Below are 20,512 nucleotides of genomic sequence, written 5' to 3'. Positions count from 1 at the left end.
CATTACTCAAAAATATTATACTACAAAAGCAACTTTTTTTTATTTTATTTTATTTATTTATTTATTTATTTATTTATTTTTTTTTTTTACATAAGTTTATGAATGTTTCTTTCGTGAGGTTTTTATAGTTTGTTATTGTTGTTATGCAATTGCAATCAAAGGAAAATTCTAAATATTGTTTCGTTTTAATAATGTTTATTGTTGATAAAATACATTGAAATGCCGTTCTTTTTTTTTTGGGGGGGGGGTGTCATACAAACCCCACGAGAGGCATTTATTGAAATCAGAAGTATCTTTGGTATCTATTTATGTATAAATGGGTCAGAGCCAAAGTGGACTCAATTAATTCGTACCTTTATTCACTTTTCTTACTGATATGCAAATTAAGTCGTTGTATTTCTTTAACTTGGACTAAATTAGTTCTTCTGTACTTGCAGTATTTTCAAATTGCCCATGTGGCCAATTAGTCCCGGTTTCGAGTTCAAGTGGAGGACAATTTCTCTCGGATGTAAGCCGAGAAGGGGTTTGGATTCCGCTTTAGGCTTATGTGACCCCTTCCAGAATAACCTGGTTGTTGTATAATAACACCAAGACGAAACAAACTATTTCTGTCCATATGTGATATAAATACATAGAGGGACATTCCACATCAAATCAACAAGTCATCAGACTTGACCACCTCAGATTTTTGTAAAAATTGGTGTACAGCTTTATTACAGTGGGAGATGAAAAAATCCCAAATATTACCTCTCCCCCCATGAAAGTGTCTCCATACAGGGTGTTCAAAAATGTCAAAAAAAAAAAATACATTTTTTCAGTTACAGTGATTATTAAAAATTGTCATAAAATGGTTAATATGTATACTAGAGACGTGAAACAAACACCATTGGAAAGCTTAAAGATAGCTCTACAAGTTGTACTATATTGAAAAAACCTGTAAAATAAAAAATAACACTTCAAAAATTCAAATCAAGATTTGAATTTTGAATTTCGCATAGAAATGTCCCTCTGAATTTGTTCAAAATTGTTCAGATTGTAGTCTCATATGTGTACTAAAACACCACAAAGTTACACTTTGGGCACTCAATGGGATCAGAATCTAAATTCAACATAAACCAAGCATTGAACGATATTGACCATGTGAATATATGGGTTCAGATCGATAACAATTTGCCTGGAGTTATTTACTTGCAGCATCAAAGGAATTTATATTCAATTTCACTTGTTGCTTGATGTTATCATTTGAATTTACACAATTATCCACCTTTCGAGTTATTTAGAGAGGTATTACGTTTCCGAACAGTACTCAATACAAGTCATTATTCTTGTTAGTCAGTATGGATGTTTCTAAATTTATATTGGCTACATTGATACATGTTATTTTCATTCCTTTGTTTCAGGATTGCTGTCACAGATATGTGGAAGTGCATAATTGAAATAGGAAAAAGAATTTATTGACTAACTGTTTGTGCTGAAAGTGTGTGAAGTGATTGTGAGCAGTGTCACTGTGTTTCATAACACAATTGATATAAATATTGTGAAAGGGAGGAAAATATACCCCTTCCTTTCATAATATGTTCTGTAATAGCAATCCTGAAACAAAGGAATAAAAATAACATGCATCAATGTAGCCAATATAAATTTAGAAACATCCATACTGACTAACAAGAATAATGACCTGTATTAAGTATTGTTTGGAAACGTAATACCTCTCTAAATAACTCAAAAGGTGGATAATTGTGTAAATTCAAATGAATACATCAAGAAACAAATGAAATTGAATATAAATTCCTTTGATGCTGCAGATAAATAGCTCCAGGCAAATGGTTATCGATCTGAACCCATATATTCACATGGTCAATATTGTGCAATGCTCGGTTATGTTGAATTTTGAATCGGATCCCATTGAGTGCCCAAAATGCAACTTTGTGGTGTTTTAGTACACATATGAGACTACAATCTGGACAATTTTGAACAAATTCAGAGGGACATTTCTATGCGAAATTCAAAATTCAAATCTTAATTTCAATTTTTGAAGTGTTATTTTTTATTTTACAGGTTTTTTCAATATAGTATAACTTGTAGAGCAATCTTTAACCTTTTCAATGGTGTTTGTTCCGCGTCTCTAGTGCACATATTAACCATTTTATGACAATTCTTAATAATCACTGTAACTGAAAAAAATGCCGTTTTTTGGCATTTTTGAACACCCTGTATGGGGACACTTTCAGGAGAAGAGAGGTAATATTTGGGATTTTTTCATCTCCGACTGTAATAAAGCTGTGCACCAATTTTTACAAAAATCTAAGATCGTCAGCTCAGATTTTGCTATTTCATTGGTTGATTTCACATGGAATGTCCCTAAAGCAAATTATTTAAACCAAAAAAAAAACCTGGTTTAAACCCAAACAAACTTTTTTTTGTTTGTTTGTTTTTTCAATAAAAAGAATGGTTTTTGCCAACCCTGGTTGAGACACTTTTTACACTTTTAACACCTTAACCGTAATACCAGTCTGTGAGACCTTCAACAATATTTATTTTTATCGTGCGGTAACCCTTATTCACTTAGCTTCCTCTACGTCTCAGTAGCTTCTCCCCCTTTAACCCTCTACACAATAATCTTGTTTCGCGGTTTGAGTGGGCAACTCAATTTTTACAGTTTGCTTTTCGAAACATTCCTGGTCTCAGATACCGGATATTACAGTATACGTCACTTTCACAGCGGTATTTCGTACCACATATTACGTTGTACGCCGTATACGCTATTTCGACTAGTTTTATTATAGTAATGTAAGTTTGTTATTATTTTAGTTACATATGCTTTTCTGGAGACATCTGGAACATCCAAGTACAAGTAAAAAGGTTTTAGTTAGAGATAACAGATTCGTGCCTATAGATCGTATCAGGTTGATGTTATATGACGAAGAACTTAGTGACAATGGTAGTGAAATAAGTGATCTTATGGATGACTCCGACGCTGATCCGAATTATGTACTTTCACAAGAAAAAACACGAAAAAACTCAAGTTACGTGCGTGATTGTGTAGATAAAAATGAGAAAGATTATGAAATGGAATGTGAGATACCGGAGAAGACCGGATTACTTATTGATAATAGTAAACTTTCTGAGTATATGTTTGGTCGATTGAGAAAAGATGAGAATGGTCCACCATACAATGGTGCGTTTGTACCTTTTTGTAATGGTTTTGTAATTAACAAAAATTCTTAAAGCATATACTTAATTATTTTTGTTGCATTTGTGTATACTTTCGTTAATTACTTGCGAGTTATAATACTTCATGTATAATTACTAGTTAAAAACGATATATACTGAAGAAGCTCATTCACAAAATAAGTTTAAACATTTTGTATAACTGTAGAAAGAATAACGTAAAGATATTGGTTGCTTTTTGTAGCTTAAATTATAAAAATACATGGTTCATAAATAAAAATCAATGTAGCGGTCTCACAGACCGTGTATTACAGTTAAGGTTTCAGGTGTTATATTACGGTTACGGTATTAAATACTAATTATTTGCAATATTCTAATAATTTCTTTTTTAGAACACATTTTTTCTTTACATTACAGGAAAAACAGGTTATCTAATGTGTTCTCAATACAATCAAATATCATTAGCAACTCGTAATTCTGAACCATCACACATGTAATATGAACAATTTTACAGTTACCATAGTACAATTTCTGTTCAATAATAATAATAATAATAATAATAATAATAATAATAATAATAATAATAATAATAATAATAATAAAAACCCTGGTTGTTCGTCCGACGACCGAGTTAATTCTCTATAAATAGCTTAAAACTTAATCTCTACAAACTTAAACCAACTAATTAAGATCAATTTTCAAACGAACTAATTAAGATCTATTTTTAAAATGTATTAAAGCATCAGTGCATTAATCGTACTTGACATATGAGAAGTACGAAAACCAATCATTCCCAGGTTACCGAAAGTCTTTTTCTTTCTTCCCGGAAAATGTAACCGTGTGGTATTTTAAAATATAGTAATATTTATGTTTTTGAAGAAAAATAAGAGGGTAGCAACAAAAATTACTGGGAAGAATTCCCTGACATTTCCTGGTTTTTCAGAACATTTTCTGAAATTTCCCTGATACAATTCTTTGAACTGTCTCACCAATTTATACGCTCCATTGCCATCTAACCAATTATTTTCAACTACAGACAATGTAAAACCACGCTCACGAGTTCTAGTGATAATTCTACGTACAGATTTCTGTAATTCTGAATATTATTCGTACTTCTGAGCTTTCGACTCTCCCTGGAGTCTTGGTCATGAAGGATAAAAACAGAAAGAAGAAAAATAAAAATATTAAGGAACACAACGGAGAGGTCCTGGAACACCCTGTTGAGTTCAACGATCACACATCAAATGGTGATGATGTAAGTTGCAATATGGCGGAGTCAATTTTTACGCTCTTTTGTTCTTTAGTGAAACGTTGCCAGTTCGTGCAGTTATTTCTTTTGTTGTTTACCTATGCTGTGCGAATTTTGTAATTTCTGGTTCCCATTCATCACTTAAATATCTCTTGTCCAAATTTATTTATTATTAATAAATAAAATTTCAAATACGAGTTTCTCTACTTCATTTCTGGCCCCCAATAAAATTTTTGAATCTTCTACCTTGTGTTGTATCTCTTTCAGATGCTTCGACAAACCTGACTCTAGATTTTCCGCTTTTGAATCCTTAATATGCTAATCAACACAGACCTTTAGATTTCTTTTGGTTTTGTCTATGTCACTTTCATGAAAACTTCGTTTTATTTCGTAAACACCCGATTTTTCATTGTGTTCCGTGTAAGAACTCTTAAAGTGGGTAATAGTTTTTTCTATGGTTTTGGAGCATTTTAAAGCTGCACGGAAACCGTATTGTGTATAGACTTTATTCAATGCAGTTATCAATCTGAAAAAAAAAAAAAAAAAAAAAAAAAAAGACAATAGGGCCCATTTTTTTGTCTTTCGTGTCGGTTTCAGTTCTATCGGGACTTAAATCCCTCTTAAACTGGTATACCAATTAATTAATGATGGGACTAGATACCCATTCACATCACCTAGCTTCAATAAATGGTCAATTACTATCTATAAATCTGTTTTCAGAGAGGGTTAAATCCATGTCAAGTGGACCAGGAAAGGAATAAATCATTGCTTGACAATTTTTAAAACATTTGATTTTTGATGTGCAGTTACTTTAAAATGCTGTTAGTTCAAAACAACTATTATTTTAAGTTTAGAAACTTTAGGTTTCTAGTGGCAGACGTATTTGTTTTCGAAGATGCGCCATTTGATGGTGTTGTAAGGGGTTACCGAATCTGAGGTATTTCAGTCACTACTTGTTCTACCGATGTGGAACAAAAACCAAAATGGCCAGCAAATTATAAGCTACAAGAGTATGTATTAGCCATTATGGTAAATGAAATATAGCAGGAAAAAGTACGTCATTGACGTTAAAAGTCCCAAGCTGAGCAAACGATTTTTGAAGATGGCAAATGAACAGAAACTGAGCTTTTCTAGATAAAGAGGTCTCATATAAAAGTGCTCATTCACCAAGTTTCAACCCTTAGACGTGTCCCCCCTCTTTTTTTAATATAAGTTAATTAATTTAATAGAAATCTCAATTTTCAGATTACGACTTTAAAATATTTTTACCCATTTTGTTAGTGGATTGTTTTGTCAACAGAATGTTGTCCGTAATATATGAAATATAAATACTGAAGAACAGAAATATAAATATACTACTCTGACATAACGAAGACACCGGAAAAATAAAATGAGCCTGTGACTATCCCTATGTGCTAATGCACAGAAGGAATCATCCTTGATGCTGAGTAGTAATTGGTGTAAGCTTGGCGGCAAAAAATGCTTGAACCGTACATAGCATAATCATATCCAACAAGTTATATAGCACAACCTGTGATAGGTGATACCGTTTGTGATTGTGTCTGAAGAAGCCGTTGTTTCTGGCTCTGCATGCTATTTATGCAATCTTAGTAGTAGGAGAAACCAAACACTTTCTATAGGATTCATGTCCAGCCCCACCAGCATTTGAATCTCATTTGGTCTCTTTCTGCAGGTAGTCAGCTTTTCAATATCGCATGGTGCTCCATCATCCACCAATTGCATAGCTTCCCACGACAGTTCGTGTTTTAAAAAAGGTAGCAACCCATCCCGAAACACTTCCTCGATATATTGGGTGTTGCAAAATAAGTGTTACAACTCTTGCGAGGTGACTCTTGCCACTGAGACAAGAAAAAAAAAAGTTCTCTTGAACTTTCGGCTATCGGACATAGTTTCGGATATACAAGGTGCAGAAAGCGTGGGAAAATGACTTTTGGACTCCAATAGTTCGGAAACTATCCAACGTAAAGAGGGCGGGTAAAAAATTCACTGAAGAAGTCATACCTGCTGTATTGAATTTTGCATGTTTCACAATCCTACCATGCACGCGCAAGAAATTCCCCAAAGGAACGTAGGGAGTCCCGGATAAGCTGCCAAATGAAAATTGGTCTAAATGGATATGAATTGATAGGCTTTCTACCAGGTAACAATAATTCATTTGTATTAAGTCGATATCTGGAACAAATACAAAATGGCGGACACCTTCATGCCCGTTGTGTGTGGTTGCATAATTGCCAAGTACGGATGCTGGCCAACAGTAACGTTCTGAGTATCAAGTGTAGCGAATTTATACTCAAATGCTCTAGAAAGACATCTGGAGTGTCGTTAGAGCACAACAGATGAAGCAGGGTGATTCACATGTATGGAAACAATTAACGAAAAATGCCCAGAAATGCAGTCATACTCAGTAAACGTGAGTTCAAAGCGTCGGAAATGTAAGGATTAGCGTCAAGAACATGAAAGTCATTGCCAATTCACCAATAATATTTCATCAAACCGATGCAATATGATGTGTAAGGTTGCATACCAATGAGGATGCAACAACTGAGACCAAGTTGAAATTGTGCAAGGGAACTCGCAAAGAAACTGGGTAAACTAAATGAATGTCACTAGTGGGATCGCATGATCGATATTGAAATGTGGCCAATGTGTGTGTGTTGATAACATGTAGCTAATGGACAAATGTCAGCATGCCCCACTACTGCTGTGACACTGTCCCACGTGCGAAAAATAGGAAAATAACTACTCGGGTCTTGAATCTGAGGTCGTGGGCTCCCAGTAGGATTGGAAACTGCGACCACGCGAGCACTCTAGCCCTGAGGCTTCGATGGAGCCTCACTTTCTCTGTATTCATTTCTTTGAGGAGTACCCACTTTGTTTGGCTAGCGCTTTTCTGCAGCCTCCCGACATGCTTGTGTGTTTCATTTTGTTACTCCTACTGCACAGTTGTAAACAAAATCAGAGCTTTAAGACGTTTCTTCCTATTTCTCATGTTTTATTTTCCATATGTATGGTGTTCCAGCAGTAGTGTTACATCTGACAAATTGGTTCATTTTCGTCTTAGTCTTGGTATGTACACTGTATGTAGGATACGAATTTCTGCAGGTATGTTCCTATATTTCAAGTACGTCATATGTCCCAGAAGACGTGGGACATGATACAAGTTTGTTATTTTCACGCTCTATCAGAATTTGAACCATGGATTAAGAAATTTCTTTTCATATGTGTCGACTGTGGGACAATGTCCCAAACAAAGAGGGACAATGATAAAATCGTGTTCTAGTTACGTTCTACCAAAAAGTGCACCAGATGTAACAGCAGAATGTACAACGTTATTTTTTCTAGTTTTCGCACTTGGGACGGTGTCCCAGCCAGGGTTGGAAAAAAAAAACATGTTTTTTTTTTAAAAAAAAAGAACGTTTTTTATGTTTAAAACTTTTTTTTGGTTTAAAACGTTTTAAACGTTTAAAACAAAGTACTTTGTTTTAAACAAAAAAACATGTTTAAAATGTTTATTTTGTTTAAAACAATAATCTAAATACGCATATATATTACATTTTTACACTCTTAGGTATTGCTTGCCATCTTTATTCAACCGCTAGATCAAATTTCGGGAACTTCCCTAATCTCGATCCGCCCAAATGTTCACTTCCGAAGAAAGAAATCGGGATTTTCCAGATCTCCGTTCACGGAATATGTAGTTTAGTTTCTTTGTGTTATGTTTTAGTGGTCGTCTGCATTCTTAATCTTTAAACGCCCATTGATGCAACTGCTGTGTCAGGGATTTAAACCTCAATGGCTCAGTCTTAAACCTCAAATTAAAGCTGGAAGAAGGTTTTGGTACCAATTTATTCCTGAAAGATGCAGCTTTGCTGGTGTGCATTTTATGTATATGGGAGGAGGGTAAATATCGTGTTTTTTTTTTTTTTTTTCAACAGTTTTTTGGGGAGCCATTCTCCCTCTTGGGGAATAGATTCATAAAAATTGTTACGTGAAGCAATGAAGTAGGCCACTACATGGTTATATTGTAAATTTGTACTTCTTGCTTATATGGGGGAGCAGGGAGGTGGCAAAGTTAGCCAATTTTTGGAGTTTAAGTTTCTTGACGTAAATTACATTTATTTTTACAACAAACAATCTTTCCTCTCAGTCCTTAATTAAGCTAGAAAGATGATTTTGTACCAAAGTATTTTTGAGGGATGAAGCTTTCCGTCAGTTGCATTTTATGTATATAGGGCGTATGTATGTACGGCCGAGAGAGGGAAGATGAAGTTCGTTTTTTTTTAATTTTTCATCAAATTTTTTTCATCAGGTTTTGGCGGGTATTCCTCCCCCCTTTGTGGTACACCCATAAAAATTGGTATGTGAAGCAATGAGGTAGTCCCGTACATGATAGTAACCTGTATGTGTACTTGTTGTTTATAGAGGAAGAGGGGGTCAAATTTGGTTAATTTACATTTATTTTCGGGACGGTCCCATATAACACAAGATATATTTCACGGAAGTGGTCTAGAAGCATAATTCTTGTTCGTATACATGATGTGTGCAGCAAAAATGATTTGCATATGGACGTGGTACTAGTGGGGGACGGGAGAGAATGTCTAATTCAATGAATGTTTTCTACGCATAATTTTTTTTTAATATTTCCTACATAAAACGAATTCATTACGCAATGGCAGCAATACCATTTCTTACATTATTGTCACAAGTATGTGGCCTACACATTCATCATTTTGTCAGCGTAAGGTGGCTGCAAGGGTTGCCAGGGCCCCGCAAAGTCAATATTTTCATATTTTTAATGATTTTTTATGTCTGTTCTTTTTCTACGAATACGGCGGGAATTTCACGAATGTTACCTCATTGGAATTTGTGGTCTATAAGCTTTCCAATGGTGTATAACTCATGACTCTGTGATAATTAGGGAGGTCACCAGAGTCCCGAACGTGAGAGTCTACCATTTTGTTAAAATCCCTGGCGGGCGTCTAGAGTTAATTGTGTTGTTATGCCGTAGACAATAATCATTATTAGCTACCTATGTTGCAGATAGAGATGTATCTTGAAAACTGTTTAGTTAAAAGATATCATTTGCTCCTTGTAGGCTAGTCACTGCTCTTTTCTATGAGTTGTATTGTATTTGTCAGAGCATTTCTTCTAGCTTATGATGTGAGAACTCTTCATTATTATGGAAATGATAGTGATCAAAAAATACCCAAGTTTTGAATTTGTGAATTTAGATCTTAGAATAGTGTATAGTGTGTTTAACCTCCGCTATTCTTGGAAATTAGGAAATGTTGAAATACTTCATCTGAATTTCTGTTGGTTTAGTTATACTCACATTGATGTGCAGAATTTCGTTCAGTAATTGCTGTTACAATAAGAATATAACTCTGCTTGTAATTTACTCCATATACAAATTCTGCGGAGGATGGGTTGTTTGTCAGAAAATTAAATTAACTTACTCAATCTGATATTTTAGTTGTTTTAAACATGTTCAACCACCATCGAAAAAAAAACACGTTTAAAACAAACTGAATAAAACAACAGCCCTCGTTTTAAACATGTTTTAAACGTATCAACCCTGGTCCCAGCAGTAGGTGGACATGTTGACATTTGTCCATTAGGTACATGTTGATATCAACACACACATTGGCCACATTTCAATATCGAACATGCGATCCCACTAGTGACATTCATTTAGTTTACCCAGTTTCTTTGCGAGTTCCCTTGCACAATTTCAACTTGGCCTCAGTTGTTGCATCCTTATTGGTAAACAACCGTGCACATCATACTGATGGAATATTATTGGTGAATCGGCAATAACTTTCATGTTCTTGATGCTATTCCTTACATTTCCGACGCTTTGAACTCACGTTTACTGAGTATGATTGCATTTCTGGGCATTTTTCGTTAATTGTTTCCACACATGTGAATCACCCTGCTTCATCTGTTGTGCTCTACCGACACTCCAGATGTCCTTCTAGAGCATTTGAGTATAAATTCGCTACACTTAATACTCAGAACGTTACTGTTGGCCAGCATCCGTACCTGGCGATTATGCAACCACACACAACGGGCATGAAGGTGTCCGCCATTTTGTTTTTGTTCTAGATATCGACTTAATACAAACGAATTATTGTCACCTGGTAGAAACCCTATCAATTCATATCCATTTAGACCAATTTTCATTTGGCAGCTTATCCGGGACTCCCTACGTTCCTTTGGGGAATCCCTTGCGCGTGCATGGTAGGATTGTGAAACATGCAAAATTCAATACAACAGGTATGACTTCTTCAGTGAATTTTTTACCTGCTCTCTTTACGTTGGATAGTTTCCGAACTATTGGAGTCAGAAAGTCATTTTCCCACGCTTTCTGCACCTTGTATATCCGAAACTATGTCCGATAGCCGAAAGTTCAGGAGAACTTTTTTTCTTGTTTCACTGGCAGGAGTCACCTCGCAAGAGTTGTAACACTTATTTTGCAACACCCGATATATATTTCGCAGCACTGATGTGATCACCGATTCAAGTATGCAATATCCTATAATGAAACATAAAGCGACTCACTGTTAAATACGGTAAATTGTGAGTAAGTGGTTAGCTGGAGCAAATGTCGTTTGCTAAGTATAACATTCACTTCCGCACCTAGGCCATTTACAGTTTAATTTGAAATCCGAACCACCGGAATGTGTTTCAATTTCAATATTGTCTTATTAGAAATCAATATCGGGGCCTCTTGTAGCATAGCCTGTTTCTAATACTGTAATCTGATGAAAGATGCATAACCTTAACATCTGCGGTTATTACGATTTCGAAACCTTTGATCGCTATCAATCTGGCAACGCGAAAAAAAGATCGTGGGGAGAACATAAAACACTGGACGCCAATGACTGAGAGTATTATAGCCCTCTCTCCTTGTTTCAAACAACACACCGGGTTTATGAATGGCGGACGTCCAAAGAGGTATTGTACCAGAATGCCTAGTTCCTAAGTTCGGATTTCACCTCAAACTGTAGGTTCAAGTCACAACAGCCTTTATGCTAAAAATATACACTAAGTTTCAATAAACAAACAATATTACTTTCAAAGAACAAATTACTGCCAGTGGTTATGTGAACACTTTAGGCGACTTGCATACTCCATCAAACCAACTAGAATAATTTTTACAGTCTGTAAGTAATCTGGCTATAAAAACTGACAAGATATTTCTAAACACACTATTATCGAAACATGACAAAACTGTGGTAGTTTATTTTTAAAAAGCCGTGAAGACCATCAATATTATAAGCATGAATTGTTGTAAATTAAATAAACAATTAGCCTATATCTCTCACTTAATAACAACCCTCGACATATGCCTTTTTTCCTCTTAGTTTGCTCCACTGCCAATAATATCATTCACGTGCTGCGTCTGTGAGCATGTTAGCAGTTGTTGATTGTGACATGGACATTTACAAGTAATTTTATGGAGCCTCCTTTAGTTTTTCCAGCGGCTCATCACTTTTCTTTGTTGTCACCAGTTTACACACTTTCTCAAAAATGTTTTCAAACTCTGATAAATGTTGATGTTCACCTATCATAAGCGAATTCTCCTTATTGACTACCTAAGCCAGGAACCATCCACTACCCATCATCACGAAAATCAGTGGAAACAATACACTATTCAAAGGGATGGCCATAATTTAATGAGCAGTTATAGCTTCCTTAGCTTTTTCAATTCTGAGCAAGATTAAATCACTTTTTTTTTAAAGCTGAATAACAGAACAAATATAATCATATTGGAAATCAAACACAGTAATAATATTAAAACACTATATATAGGGTCAGTGACGGTAATTATGAGACACCCCTCACTGATCTTCAACCACTGTAGAATAAATAAAAAATTAAGAGCACGGGCATTTAGTAACATCCTTCATAATGTTTTGTCTACATTTTTAAGTTTCAGTTTAGAAAGTTTGGATGTACCTTTTTTTTTCCACAAACTCATTCAAAAAAAATCTTTGAAATATTAAATCCTATCATTAACTTTTATATCTACTCTTGCATTTATATCACTATTGTGAAACCAATCGGTGTTGGTGGAAGCCTGGTAGGTCACAAGTTATAGGTTAAGTTGAATTTGTCCCTTGAGCTTTTGTTTCAGTTACTTTTTTATCTCATTTTGTTTATACGGAAGGTGATTATGAGATGCATGCTAGATTAATGTATTTGAGAAATAACTGGAACCTGTCTCTGTATCTTAGTATGTTAAGTTTCAAAAACGCTGTATTCTGTAGTTTAGGTAGTTCTAAAATCTTGTTTCCTAGTAACTTTCAAAGCTATAGCCCTATATTATTTTATTGAAAATAGCCTAGGCTGCATAACAATACGCTAAAACAAAGAAATAAAAGTAGGCTAAGTTGTGTTTTAGTGATTAGCCTTGAACTTTGTCTGAATTTGTTTCGTAAGCCTCTTTTGTAACCTGGAACTATCTAATAGAGGCTATTAGCCTATAGGCCTAGTACAGTCAACTCAAAAATGTTAGAATTACTCAGCAGCTATTTCCACTTTCTTTCTTAGTCATTTTCTTGTAACTCAGCTAAATATTTGTATATCTTTATGTAATAAACACAAAATAACGAAGACTTCCTTATCTCATAATTGGATCCCTTCATACCTCAACATCACACAGAGAGCTGGGGACAACAAGTATCTCATAATTACCCTTTTGGAGCGAAATTATGAGACAACACAAATATGACATTTACTCACCCACTAATGAGATGACAGGAAATTTCTTCGCAGTAAATTGTTACTCTATTGGCACCATAAACTGCTGCCAACGTTAACTGCTTTCAAAACTAATGCAAGCTGAGTAACGTGGAAAAGTTGTGAAATATGTCTCATAATTACCCTCACTGACCCATGCCCTCGACGTTACATACATATTTGGCCCTCACTTACATTTTGGCACTAGATGTTTTCAATTGGTAAAAATGTAAATGCGGAATATACTCGACTTCGGGCTATACGCTAAAGTAAGATCTGATTTTAGTTATTGAAATGTAGAACTAAGTATAGTTTTAAGCCGTATTGAAGTTATACTTTCAAGGAATAAAATACAAAAATAGCCGTTACTACATTTCTAGTACGGTTAACACTGACACTGACAGCAATTTCCAGTTTCATAGCACTATGTACAAACCATTCGTTGGAAACACAGAACTCAACAATCCACAAATGAAATCTTTGAGATTTACGTCCCACGGTTATGCCAGCCAGGCTAAAGGAGACGATGATGATCAGAAATGAAGGAAATTGTGGAACGAAGAAAGTGGGAGGAAACAGGAGGTACAAGAAAAAACACAGGCGCACGGTGTTTGTCCACCACCAAGTTTACTTGGTACGAGCTGGGATTGAACACGGGACCCCATGCACTAGAGGTGAACGCTCTACCACTGAGCCACAGCGACCCCCCAACAATCCACAGTTTGTACTTTTTGCATCTGGAAGGAATGACGCATTTCCTTTCATTCGCCAATATTCTCTAGTTTTCTCGATTCCGCCCCGCCCCTAACGCTATAAAAAAAATTGTAACAGCCACTGCTTTTTCATTTATATGAAACTTATTAAAGGTTCTCCAAAATTCACACACAAAAATAAGGTGATTTAAAAATAAGTAAGTCTCGTTTCATCTTGTTCTTGCCCTTTTACTACAAAAAGACGAGATGCCTCCAAAAAATAAATAAATAAATAATAATACTCTTATGTATTAGTTGCCCGTCCTACTTGATAATCTAACGCTTTTCAATTTAAACATACCTGGAATTTTTCAGGAAACAGATCTTAAACCCCTAACTTTGTTTTTCCATGCGTAGAGATATGGTGAATACCATTCATTTCATGTTTCCAGATAGCTTGAATACATGCCTGAAAATAAAACATGTAAAGTTTATATATACAGGATGTAATTTAATTAAAGCAATAAAGGAGGTGGTTCCTAACACCGAGATAAGCACAAACAAAATAAAAAGGTCCTACGAAAATATATCATATTGGGCATACTGGCAGAGTTACTGAGAGCTGAAAGCGTGGGAACAGTTAAGTTCGAAGTGGCAGATATCTGGGACAGGACGTTTGGGCGCTGCCATTTGGGCGCGAGGTACATAGTAAAAATCGCAATTTACGACATATAAAGTAAGCTAGGCACTGAGAATTAAGCGCGAATCAAGATATATATACATTTCCTACACTTCTATCTTTATCTCACCTCATTTATCTGTATATTTTCTATCTTTATCTTATTTATTCATCTAAATTAAATAAAAATCATGTTGAAGTATGGAAGTGTCATCAAAAAGGGAAAGGTTTAAATTAGTATACAACGGGTTTCAGTATGTTTTCGACAAGGACAGCGTGGATGGAACAAAAAAAAAAAATTGGCGATGTGAAAGAAAGGCGGAAAGGTGTAAAGCTCGTGTTCACACAGACGCCAGAACTGGGCAGGTAAGTAAATGTTATTGACACATAGTTCAAGGACATAACTCCATATTTGAATTGCAATATTAAGTAATTTATCAATGAACAAATAATTATATTCGTTCGTAATATTTATTGAAATAGTTTGCGATATCGGTTGAATGTAAAAAAGTGCAATGAATGTTCGTCTTATTAATATTTTGAAAAGTAATATTAATTTTAAAAATAATAGCTAGTACTTCCGTTTTTCTGGCTTTGGTTTAGGCCTAGTATGGCCGCCTTTTGACAAATGTCCAGGCAAAGTATGAACATGGGCACTCTGGTCATCCGTCTTCTACATTTTGGAATTTCAGGTTTCGTGTTCATGTTTCAGTTTTAAAAATTAGCTTACACCATTTGTTTGCTTAGGCCTAGTCTGGCCATTAAAAGTAATAAGTGGATTGTGCCCATCGCACGCTCCCTAACCAATTCATTATTCTGAGAAAGTAAGCCTATGGTTCGTTTTTCTTTTTTTTTTTTTTTTCGTTTGTGGCATTTGTTTAGACCTGCTGTGGGTATCCTTTGACAAACGAATGCCCAGACCCAGTATAACTATGGAAAACCCTTAGATAAATTTTTAAAATTCTGAATTTTAAATACACCAAGTTTGTTTGCGTCTATATAGACCTAGTTTTGACATATTCCAAAAGAAAAATGCGTTGTCAGGTTTACGCCACCAAAAATGTTTGACATTCGCACTGATTACATAGCTACAGTAGTAGGCCTGCTTTAAGTTCTTTAATGGAATAGGCTATGTTTGTAATGTAGTCAATCATATTTAGTCTGGTCTAGTTACCTTTGGCTTGAAAAGTTATCAAAAAAAAGCACACTTAACTTTGGTTGAAACTTAAATTTACAAAATTTAATTGGTTATTAAGTTTTTAGAATTTTGAAATTCCAATATTTCTAGTATGTAAAACAAAATCCAGTATAATTCAAGGACTTCCACTACAGTAGACACCTTGTGATATCTTGATTCGAACTTAGTATTCAGCGCCTAACACAACGACTTTTTTATTTAACTCGCGCCCAAACGTCACGTACCGCAGATATCTACGTGCAGAGACACACAAATGTACGTTCGTCAAGCACATCACAGGAGATGTTCATAGTGTCTGCCATGGATAGCAACGAATGCATGACAATGCGGCATCATGGATTGGTGAACCCATGTGATGATTAGCGTTTTTGGGGTGATATACAAATTTTAATGCAGTTCATCCTTACATTGAATTTCGACCTTCCAAAAAGCTTTAGGCCCCTCTCGATGAGATGGATGATACTGGTGGAATGAAGGAAGTGGGAGGAAACTGGAGATTCGACTACAATAACCCACGCAAACAGTGTTAGTTCACCACAAGGCTCACTTGGTGCAGGCTGGGATCGAACCAAAGACCCCACGCACCAGAGGTGAACGCTTTAGAAGATTCTGGAATGTTGGCCCGCACATATAGGTGAACATGTGTTAACAGCTTGGCTGGTTCCATTCATTATCAAAAGCTCAATATTCAATTTACATAGTAATACTGAGCTACCGATAGCGAGTGAAGGCGGGTTAGTAACGAGGTTGATTACTTTATCACGACTCAATCGGGATGTAGGCCAGTGTCCAGAAATGGGTATTTTAGGTTAGGTGGTAAAGCAGCCTATGGCCTTTTCAATAAAGGCATTTCTAAATAAAGACATTTTCAATTCAACTCTGCCCTTTAGCAGTGAGCCATCGCTCAATATCAGAGTGTAAGATAAATGCATCAAGAGACTATAAATTGAATCTTATAGTGGGTCAGCACGCCAGAAAATAGAAATTACTTTTTTTTTTTTAGTTAAAGAATAACTGGTAAAATTTTAAGATAAAAATTTTCATGCGGAAAATTTAAACTGTATCTTTAAAAAAAAAGATATAAAAAACATGAATGTTTTTTATGGGAGACGGGAAAAAACATGAAGGATGATCAAATGATAAACGAAGCTGTCCCAGCTTCTTGCGACGATGACGGTGCTCTGGATGAAGGGAAAGACTTGCAGTTTTACTATACGAATCAACAGATTGTAAAATGTACGGAAAAATTTGGGGAAGTCTTTAGTTTGCCTATTTTATGTCGAGGACAGAACCCAACAAATCCCTGCGGGGCTTCTAATCCGTTCCTACTACTACTACTACTACTACTTGTATTATGGATCCGTATAGTAAAACTGCACGGGGAAACTGACTTTCGAAGCTTCTCTCCTACAGCACATTAAAAAAAAAAAAAAAAAAAGTATATAGCACGTTCAGCACTTAAACGATGCATAAACTGACTCAAAGAAAACAATATTCGTTAACAGCACTGTGATAAACTGAAGCTTCCTTCAGTGTGGTTCATTAATAAAGATGTGATAACTGAGCCTGACAACTGTTAATGCTGTACTGTTCTCCAATACTTGAAGTAAACACCACTAAAATACTAACATAAAACTCAAAACTACTTGTTGCACACAGAGATCGTAAGTTTCTCATTTCGGCCACTCAGATAGGTTATGCAGTTGTGTGAAAATAAACAAAGACAATTAACAGTAATAAAAAAAATATACAAGTAAACAAATGGTAATCATTTTAAATAATGGAAACAATTCTATGAAATTTCTCTACACTTCTTTAAATGAAATCCCGCCAATAGAAATAAGATTCAATCTCACGAAGACTTCATTTAGTCCTGTAACATATTGATGCACTCTAGAAATGAGAATAAAATATTCTTCTCAGGATTGAGTTCTCATACAAATAGTTTACTTCAACGTACCTGCATGTAATTCTATAATGTAAAATTATTTTTTTCCACATAATTATCAAACATGCGATGTAACAAGCATATATTTTTCGAAAAAAACGCTTTACATCACTACGTCATAACTTACTTGTCATTTTATTTGTTATCCCCGAGTCGGGCGTTTATAATATATTCTGAAAACACTGTGTATACACGTGATAATATATTTTCCAAACAATAAACAAAACTGAAAAAACCTCTGCCTTTCTTCCTGCATCAATTACACGCCATATTATAACAACTGACTGCCAAATTCCGTAACTAGTCTATTGGCCTTTTTTAAAGCGAAAAGTTTCGCTCCGCTCTTTGAAACAGAGTCTTGTCTTGTTTTAATTTAACTCTTTCACGTACATGGGACATATTTGTCCCATTTATAATTTTTACTACAGGTCTCTTATAATACTTAAATGATCATTCCTAAGGACGTTTTTGTAATTATCAAGGACGAAACTGATAAATAGCAACAATTGTGTAGCCAACATTGAATTTTACATCGTTTTCCATACAATGGAAACCTCTCTAAAGCGGACAGCAGTGGGGAATCAAAAATTGTCCGCTATAGAGAGGTGTCCGCCTTAGAGAGGTTTCAATATTTTCTTACGTAAATTAATAAACAAGGTAATGCAATTAGAAAAAAATATTTTTGCATGAATCACGTATTTATGGATATTACCAAAATGTTATTGTACCTACATTATCTTGCGTCATCCAATTCCCTATGTTCGAGGCACAACACGGGAATAAGATATTATAATTCTCTGCACTTTACACTTACCGCTACTTACTACGTTTTCGGTGTGTTGCTTTAATTTGTGAGTTAATTGCAGTCCAGTAATGACTTTTTCTTTTCTTTTTAAGACAGCATGCGTACTCTTGGTCAAAAATACCAAACTTGTCTTCTGCTTGGTTAGAGATTCCAGCGGGACAGTAGAATGATGTGTTATCCCAAACAGTGGGCAACTTTCAATAACTTTTGTTTCTGAACAGGTTGGGTGGGAGTGGAATGCAAGCAAAGGACATAAGAGTGTTGTGAAATAGAGACCCTTCCTTAGGATTGCTGAACAGACAGTTAAGGAGGCAAAATGTTGCTTCACCCTCATGTTCTTCCTTGGTGACATACGTATGAGTTACTAAAATGTATTTTTACTGTACCTTTCAACTTGTTTCTAGAGAAAGTGTCCGTAATAGGAGGTAAACAATACCTATAAAAGACAAGAAAGACTGTCCGTGTCCGTACTAGAGAGTGTCCGCTTTAGAGAGGTTTGCCAATATGTTATTCCTATTACAGTGTTTGGGGATTACAAAATATGTCCTTTATGGGAGGTGTCCGCTTTATAGAGGTGTCCGTTAGTAGAGGTTTCACTGTACTAGCTTTCCATGGTGTTCTCCTGGCCTCGTATCTGTAATTTATTTCTGGTTTCCAGCAGGGGCGGATCCAGGACCGAATTCTGGGGGGGGCGGTGGGTTGTCATACTGCCACTTTTAAGGGCTTCAAACTTTGGAATTGCTTTTATTTATATATATATATAATAAGAAAGTTTCCTCTTCTGGGGGGGCGATCGCCCCCCCTGGATCCGCCCCTGGTTTCCAGTAGATTTTTCTAGCTACGGTAAGTGTATTTAGCATTATTAATAATTGTTTAATATATTTATGAGGCATTTCATCAAATTCATGAAAAATGTACAAACTATAGAGCAAAAAGTATGTTGGGACATCCGTGTCCCTATGTACTTCAAAAGTACCTCGCTGTGATAATTTAGGTTTTTTAGGTCCTTTACTTTTGAAACCATTTATTGAAAAAGGAATCATCGCTCTTCCCATAATATTTATCTTGTCCTAAACACTACTTTAAACAGGGATTTCTGCGGGATCTCCAGTTTGAACTTGAATATGTCTCAAGCTCACATTTTTTTTTTTTTTTTTAATCTCTTTTCAGGGATGTCAACATTACGTGAGTTTGTTGTCAAAGATGGGAAAATCATTCAAGTTTTACATGCTAAGAATAGTGACAATGAATAAAATTTTCACCTGCTCGAATTGAAGAAGCGACACATTACATTGCCCGACGTCAGTTTAGTTACAGAAAGGAAAACCTCTGATTCTGACTAATTTCAGGATGCTAAATTCGAAATTGATAGCCGTTTTACTACATTAGCTCGTATTTTGGCCTTATGCATTGTTGCCAATTTTGCCATTTTGTAGGGACGGCTCAGTTGTCATCGAAGTAACCGGTCTGATGACAATGCTATTTGAGTAAGAAATAAATTAGATTTCACTCAGTTGGCGACAGATAGGACCCCCCTTGTTGTTGGCATATATATAAACAAACAATGAATACCGGGAGGACGGGGATGATTGAAATGCTTGACACTTGTGTTCCTCCCCTCCTTTGTTTGTTTGTTTTTAGATCACTGAAACCGGTTTTAAAAATAGGGTATATGTGGCAACAATGAACGGCACGATGACGCGGGCGATAAAAGCGCCGTTATTGCGTGGCTCAGTCTTGCTCTTATGCATTGCAGTAAGTAATCTCTCAAGTGTATAAGTATTTTGTCGGGAGAATTGACTTGGAATTTTTACGTCAGTCACTTCAGTTTTATTTTACCGTATTTTTAGAACTGTTTGCCTGTGTTTTCAGTATCTTTTAGTGATTTTATGGAATAATTGGTTGTGCTGTTGCTCTAAGTTTCGCTTTCCTGTGCAAAATGTAAAATTCTTCCTGCAGAGGATGTAAAAACTCACCGGACAGATTTTGTTATGTCTGTGGCGT

General features: G+C 35.5%; 1 protein-coding gene across 4 annotated transcripts in view; it reads right to left on the bottom strand.

The window, feature by feature from the left end:
- LOC145668318 (uncharacterized) overlaps positions 1 to 18,028 on the bottom strand; it is a 147,678-nt gene extending 129,650 nt beyond the window's left edge. For 2 of the 4 annotated variants that reach the window (XR_014128011.1, XM_081736047.1), the window contains exons 1-2: positions 17,831 to 18,027; positions 14,240 to 14,347 (exon numbers count right to left, since the gene is read on the bottom strand). The gene's annotated coding sequence lies outside the window, so the exon portion shown is untranslated. Of the gene's footprint in view, positions 1 to 14,239; positions 14,348 to 17,830 lie in introns of all 4 variants that reach the window. The other 2 variants (XM_081736045.1, XM_081736046.1) reach the window with 2 other exon arrangements.
- Between the last annotated feature and the right edge of the window lie 2,484 nt (positions 18,029 to 20,512).

This window comes from Thermobia domestica, chromosome 13 (genome assembly GCF_964235325.1).
Source record: "Thermobia domestica chromosome 13, izTheDome1.hap1.1, whole genome shotgun sequence".
Lineage (NCBI taxonomy): Eukaryota > Metazoa > Arthropoda > Insecta > Zygentoma > Lepismatidae > Thermobia > Thermobia domestica.
The sequence above is the reverse complement of the archived record's forward strand: the minus strand, read 5'-3'. Positions and strand labels throughout refer to the sequence as shown.